Below are 7,024 nucleotides of genomic sequence, written 5' to 3' on the forward strand. Positions count from 1 at the left end.
AAAATACCCAGGAGTAAGCTTTTGCCTATCAAAACTGATTGAATTACCCAATTAAAAGTCATATATTGGCTGAATAGATAAAAATAGGACACGTCAATATACTACATAAAAGAAATTTACTTCACCAGTAAAGACACACACACAGAAAAAAAGTGAAAGGATGGCAAATGGTTCTCTTAGAAAATGCAAACATTTAATAAGTAGGAGTTTTAAAATCATAGAATTTATGACAAAAACTGTAAGAAAAGGAAGACTACAATACAGTGATCAAAAGATCAATTCTAAATATATGATGATATTATATCTACGTGTTCATAATATCAAAGCATTTGATTTTACATAACAAAACACTATTAGACCTAAAGGGTGAGATAGGCTCCAAAACAACAATAATGGGACTTTAATACCTCACTTTTATCAATGCAATGATCATCTGGACAGAAAATAAACAAAAAAAATCAGAAATAAATTATATTATGGATCAAATAAACTTTATAGAGATTTATGGAACTTTTTTCCTTTCTTTTTTTTTTTTTTTTTTTTTTTTTTTGCAGTGCTGGGGATTGAACCCAGGGTCTTGTGCATTCTAGGCAAGCACTCTACCAACTGAGCTACATCCCCAGCCCTGGAATATTCTTTTCAACTTATGCTAAACATGGATTCGTTCCATCAGTGTAGGTAACTTTCTGTAAAACAGAACATATATTAGGGCAAAAAATAAGCCTTAAAAATTCTGAAAAACTACTGGGCTCAGTGGCACATACCTATAATTGTAGCAGCTCTCCAGTCTGAGGCAGGAGGATCCTTGAGTTCAAAACCAGTTTCAGCAAAAGTGAGGCTCTAAGCAAATCATGGAGACCCTGTCTCTAAATAAAATACAATATTGGGCTGGGGATGTGACTCAGTGGTTGAGTGCCCCTGAGTTCAATCCCTGGTAACTCCTCCCCACCACAAAAATAAAGTTCTGAAAATTAGATGTAATATCTTAAATCTTCTCTCATAATGCTGGAATTAAACTATTGGTGAGCAAAAAAAATTTGAAATTATACGAATATACAGATACTAAAAATAAATACTTCTGAACAAGCAATGGGTATCTGAAGAAATAAAAAGGCAAATAAAAACTTCTTGAAGCATGAAAATGGAAACACGATATACCAAAACATGGGATGCAATAAAATCAGTCCTAGGAGGAAAGCTTATAGCAATAAAATCATACCTCAAAAAAATAATAATAATATATAGATTTAAAACAAACATTCTAATTCTGCATCACAAAGACTTAAAGTAGCAAAGACAAACCAATTCAAAATTGGGAAAACAGAAGAAATAACACAAATAAGAGTAGAAAAAATAGAAACTGAAACCATAATAAAAATATCAATGAAACAATGGGTTGTTCTTTGGAAAAGATAAATAAAATTAGCAAAAATATAACTAGACTAAGAAAGAAAAAGGGAGAGAAAACAGAAACAAATAAAATTAGATGTGTAAAAGGATACATTAAAACAAATGCCACAGAAATACAAAGAATTATTAGGAATTATTATTTAAAAAAACTGTATGCTAACAAATTGGAAAACCTATAAAACATGAAAAACAATATGAAAAAATACACCATACCAAAACTGAACCATAAGGAAATACAAAAACTCTATATAAGAGATATCCCACAGGAAAAAGTAATGTAAGAATGAAACACTCCTATTTGAAACTTTAACTTCAGTCATCAAAGTATGCTTCAAATAATGATATATTCATTTCATATGATTATAAATAATGGCATAAATAGCTTGTGTTTCAGAAGAAACATGAATTTACTAAATATATTACAGTACCAAAAACCCTAGTCTACTTGGAATTTAGTATATTACAGTCATACATCAGGTTGCCTAGGTTGCACTTCTCATGAAAGTGACTTAAAAGCAAATTTGAAAGGTGCGAAAGTCTTTAAAATAAAGGGGTGTCAGATTTAATTGACAGTGTTTATGAGTGGGGTTCTGAACACAACACTACTTCTGTCATTGCTCTCTAATGGTCTACTTCAAGTTCGTATTCCCATTAAATACATATCTTTTCTTGATTGCTTTACCATTACATTTTTCTTCTTTTGGCTCATGGATTTAGGGGCATTGCCAATATTCATACATTGCATTTAGGTGTTTATCATTTCCTTTTTCTCTTTATCAATTAAAATTCTTCTAACCTCCTCCTCCTTTCCTTAAAGATTTCTTCAATTTTCTAGGTAATTGTACTTAAAGATAGTTAAATGAAAAATATTCTGTGGATTTTAGTGTAGATAGCATCAGTTATAAAAAACATTGATATCTTTCTCCAAATTTTTTCTTTATTTTTTTCTTCAATGCTTTAGAATTATCATCATATAGGTTTTACATCTCCTTAGTTAGATTTATTTCTAGGTGTTTTTTTTGGGGGGAGGGGGCAGCTGTGACTATAATTGTTTTGATTTTTTTTCCCTGCAGATTTATTAGTATATACAAAAGCTAATTTTTGTAATTGTATTTTATGTCCTGTTAAGGTAGTGAACAGTTCCAATAAAATTATTTCATAAATTTAAAAGACTTCAAGGAAGGCCTTACAGTTAGTGCCTATGCCAATATGCTGGAATATTGAGTCTACTTTTTCTTCTCCTATTTGCAGATTTTCTGGTCTAATTCCTAAGTCTAATTCACTTTGAGTTGACTTTTTTTCAAGATAAGAGATAGGGATCAAGTTTCATTCTTCTACATATGAATATCAATTTTTCTCAGAACCACTTATTAGAGTGGCTATCTTTTTTCCAGCATATATTTTTGGCACCTCTCTCAAGTATCAGATGACTGTATGTGAATTTGTCTCTGTGTTTTCTATTTCATTGGTCTTAATGTCTGTTTTGGTGCCAATACAATGCTCTTTTTGTAACTAGAACTCTGTAGTATAATTTGAGGTACAGTATTGTGGGGTCTGCAGCATTGCTTTTCTTACTAAGAATGGATTTGGCTGTTCTGAATCTTTTATTTTCTGAAATGAATTTTAGAACTTTTTTTTTCTAGTTCTGTGAAGAATGTCATTGGCATTTTTATTGGGATTGCATTGAATTTGTGTGACACTTTTGGTAGTATGGCAATTCTTATAGTATTATTTTTGCCTGTATAAGAACATGGGAGAGCTTTCCATCTTCTAATTTCTTCCTCAATTTCTTTCTTCAGTGTTCCACAGTTTTCATTGTAGAGGTCCTTCAACTCCTGGGTTAGATTTCTCAGTATTTTTGAGATAATTTTGAGTTAGGTAGTTTTCCTATTTTGTTTTTCATCAGATTCATTATTGGAGTGTAAGAAATGAATGATTCATCTGTTGATATTGTATCCTGCCATTTTGCTAAATTTGTTTATGAGTTTTAGAAGTCTTCTGTTGGAGTTTTTTGGGTCTTCAAAATGGAGGATCATGTCATTAGCAAACAGAGATAATTTGACTACCTCTTTTCCTATTTGTAGTCCTTTAATTTCCTTCTCTCTCCTAAATTCTCTATCTAGAGTTTCAAGGACTATATTGAAGAGGAGTGTTGAGATTAAACATTTTTGTCTTGTTCCTGTTGTTGGAGGAAATTCCTTAATTTTTTTTTCTTTTTTCAGTATGATGTTGGCCTAAGATTGTGGCATATAGCCTTTTCAGTGTAAAAGTACATTTCTTCTATCCCTAGTTTCTCCAGTATTATAAAAAGGAATGGGCGCTGAACTTGGTCAAATGCTGCTTCTGCATCTATTGAGATAATCACGTGATTCTTAAACTTAATGCTATTTCTTCAGTGAATTTCACTTTAGATTTATGTATACTTAACCAAACTTGCATCCCGGGGATAAAACCCAGTTGATCGTACTTCTCAAAGGAAAGTACAAATGGACAGTAAACATATGAAAAAGAAATGTTCAACATCTCTAACAACCAGAATCATACAAATCAAACTATACTGCTGTTTCATTTCACCCCAGTCAGAATGTCAATTTTTCAAGAATACAAATAATGATAAATGATGCTGAGGATGTAGGGGGAAATGTACATTCATACATTGTTTGGGGAACTGTAAACTAGTTAAATCACTCTGAACAGCAGTGTGGAGATTTCCCCAGAATTAGGAACAAAACTATCATGTGACTCATCTATTCCTTTCCTTAGTATATATTCTAAAAATGTAAAATCATCTTACTATAGGGATATAGACACATCAATGCTTATAGCAACACAATTCATAATAGCCAAGCTATGGAACTAGCCAGGATGTCTGTCAACAGATGAATGGATAAAAATCATTGGTATATATACACAATTGAGCTTTACTCAACCATAAAGAAGAATGAAATTATGGTGTCTTCTGGTCAATAGATGGAAATGAATAACATCATGCTAATTGAAACAAGCCAGACCCAAAAAGTCAAGGATAAAATGGTTTATGTGTGGAAGCTGGACCAAAATAGGGGAAAAAAAGAGGAGGTGAAACCCACGAAAACAGAAGAAAGATAACTGGACTAGAGGAAGGGTTCTAGGGGAACAGGGGAGGGATGGGCAAAGGGAGGAATGATATAATAAATCATACCCAACAGTCCAGTGAACACATATGATCTTTATATATGTTCATCATGCACTAATTTTTAGAAATTCTATAAATAAGTACATGAAAGATCAGTAGATTAGAAGAAAGGGAACAGGGGGGAGGTGAGAAAGGATGAAAAGGGGAAGTACTTGGGACTGAACTGGAGCAAATTATATTCCATACTTGTATGTATTTTTAGGTCAAAATGGACACCAATATTATGTGTAAATATAATCCACTCATAAAAATAAAAAATAGACATGAAAAAAATGTTAGTTTGAAATCATACATATATTAATGTTGACTAAAGAGGTATGGAGGTAGAACAGATAGTAGAGTGAAACAGACATTGTTACCTCATGTACATATATGACTGCATGACTGATGTGATCCTACAATATGTATAATCAGAAAAATGAGAAACTATACTCATTTATGTATGATCTACCAAAATGTATAAATGAATTCTAGTCATGTACAACTAATTAAAACAAATTTTAAAAATTTAAAACAAAGAATAATGCTGATTTATCTAGATAAAAGTAAGACTTTACATGTACTTTTAATATAATAATTTGGAAATTTAACCTACTGTATATGAAACAAAATTGAAATCATAAGCAAGATATTTTATATTTCAGGAAAATTTAAGGGATGTAGTATTATAAAAATAATTCAAATTAGAATTATAAATAGCATGACATTTCAGAGTTTAAGAATTTGTTTTCTTTTGTTGACCTCTGTTTTAAAAACAAGTGTATAAATTCCATTCCATACTGTTATTTTGTGTGTGTGTGTGTGTGTGTGTGTGTGTGTTTGTGGTTCTAGGGATTGAAACCAGAATCTTATATATGATAGGCAAGTATACTGCCACTGTGTTACTGTCTCATCTTCCTTTTAAATTTTAAGATGAGTTTATTGCCTATAGTGTGATATAAATCTCATTAAATACAATTTCAATCTTTATATGTAAGAAAACTTTGCTTCCTGGAAAGGACTGGGTATTGAGATCTAATGATCAATTGGTAAACTTTCTTCAAAAATTGAAAGTGTATTTAAATAATCAGCATGATGTTTAGGTGCCCAGACATTGGAATTTTGGGAATCAGTAAAACCTGAATTTAAAATCTTAGTTAACTACTTATATTACACTTTAGTTATATAACATTTAACAATTTATTTAATTCTTTAGTGCTTAGTTTACTCTCCTATAAAATGAGGGTAATTACTTTCCTCATAGTCATGGTTAAAATGTGAGATAAACTATATGAAGTATTAACACAGTACCTAGAACATAGCGATTGCTTTGAAGTGCAGATTATTATAAGTACTTTCTTTCATCATTCCCTGTATATATTCCCAAGTTTCAAATAACTAAAATATACTTTATATGTTCAATGAAAACATGACAGTAAAATTAGGACTTTTTGTTAAAAATAATAAAACTCAATTCAAATTAACTTTGGAATTCTGCTTCATAAATTCAAAAAAATGCAAGTGTCCTAATAATAATAGTTAAATAATATTCCATTTAGAACTAGTTGGAACTAGATATTTTTCCTCAAACTGTACTTACCTCTTCTCCTCCTCTTCTACTGCACACACACCCACAAAATATTAGAGACCTGAAAAACACAATTTGATGTGAATCTACTAAAGATGTTTTTCTAAAACAGGAGGAAAAATCAAAGTATGTATATGGTAAATTTTACAGATGCTTATCCATATTTGATTGTCCTTTTCTTCCAGAAAGAAAGAAGTCTGTACTTATCAGCTATATTGTAGGTGTTTTAAAAAATTTTTGACTTTTTTTCTAGTTAGTTATACATGACAGTAGAATGCATTTATACATTTTGATAAATCTTACATAAATGAAGTATAACTTCTCATTTTTCTGATTGTACATATTGTAGAATCACATTGGTCATGCAGTCATATATGTACATGATGTAATAATGTCTGTTTCACTCCACTCTCCTTCCTATTCCCATACCGCTTCCTCTCCCTTCACTCCCCTCTACCTAATGTAAAGTAACTCTATTCTTCCCTTGCAACCTGCACCCCTTTATTGGTAGTTAGCATTCACATATTAGGGAAAACATTTGGTCTTTGGTTTTGGGGTTTTGACTTATTTCACTTAGCATGATATTCTCCAACTCCATCCACTTACCAGCAAATGCCATAATTTCATTCTTCTCTAAGCTGAGTAATATTCCGTTTTGTATAGATATCACATTTTCTTTATCCATTAATCTTTTGAAGGACACCTAGGTTGGTTCCATAGATTGTGAATTGAGCTGCTATAAATATTAATGTGACTGCAACATTGTAGTATATGGATTTTAAGTCCTTTGGATATAAACCGAGGAGTGGAATAACTGGATCAAATGGTGTTTCCATTCCAAATTTTCTGAGGAATTTCCGTAATGCTTTCCA

At 31.2% G+C, this 7,024-nt stretch overlaps 1 non-coding gene across 1 annotated transcript; it reads right to left on the minus strand.

Annotated features, from left to right (window-relative positions):
* Positions 1-548: 548 nt before the first annotated feature.
* On the minus strand, positions 549-622 carry Trnas-aga (transfer RNA serine (anticodon AGA)). The gene has a single exon. It is a non-coding gene; the product is annotated as a tRNA-Ser (tRNA).
* Between the last annotated feature and the right edge of the window lie 6,402 nt (positions 623-7,024).

This window comes from Sciurus carolinensis, chromosome X, assembly GCF_902686445.1.
Source record: "Sciurus carolinensis chromosome X, mSciCar1.2, whole genome shotgun sequence".
In the NCBI taxonomy this organism is placed as follows: domain Eukaryota; kingdom Metazoa; phylum Chordata; class Mammalia; order Rodentia; family Sciuridae; genus Sciurus; species Sciurus carolinensis.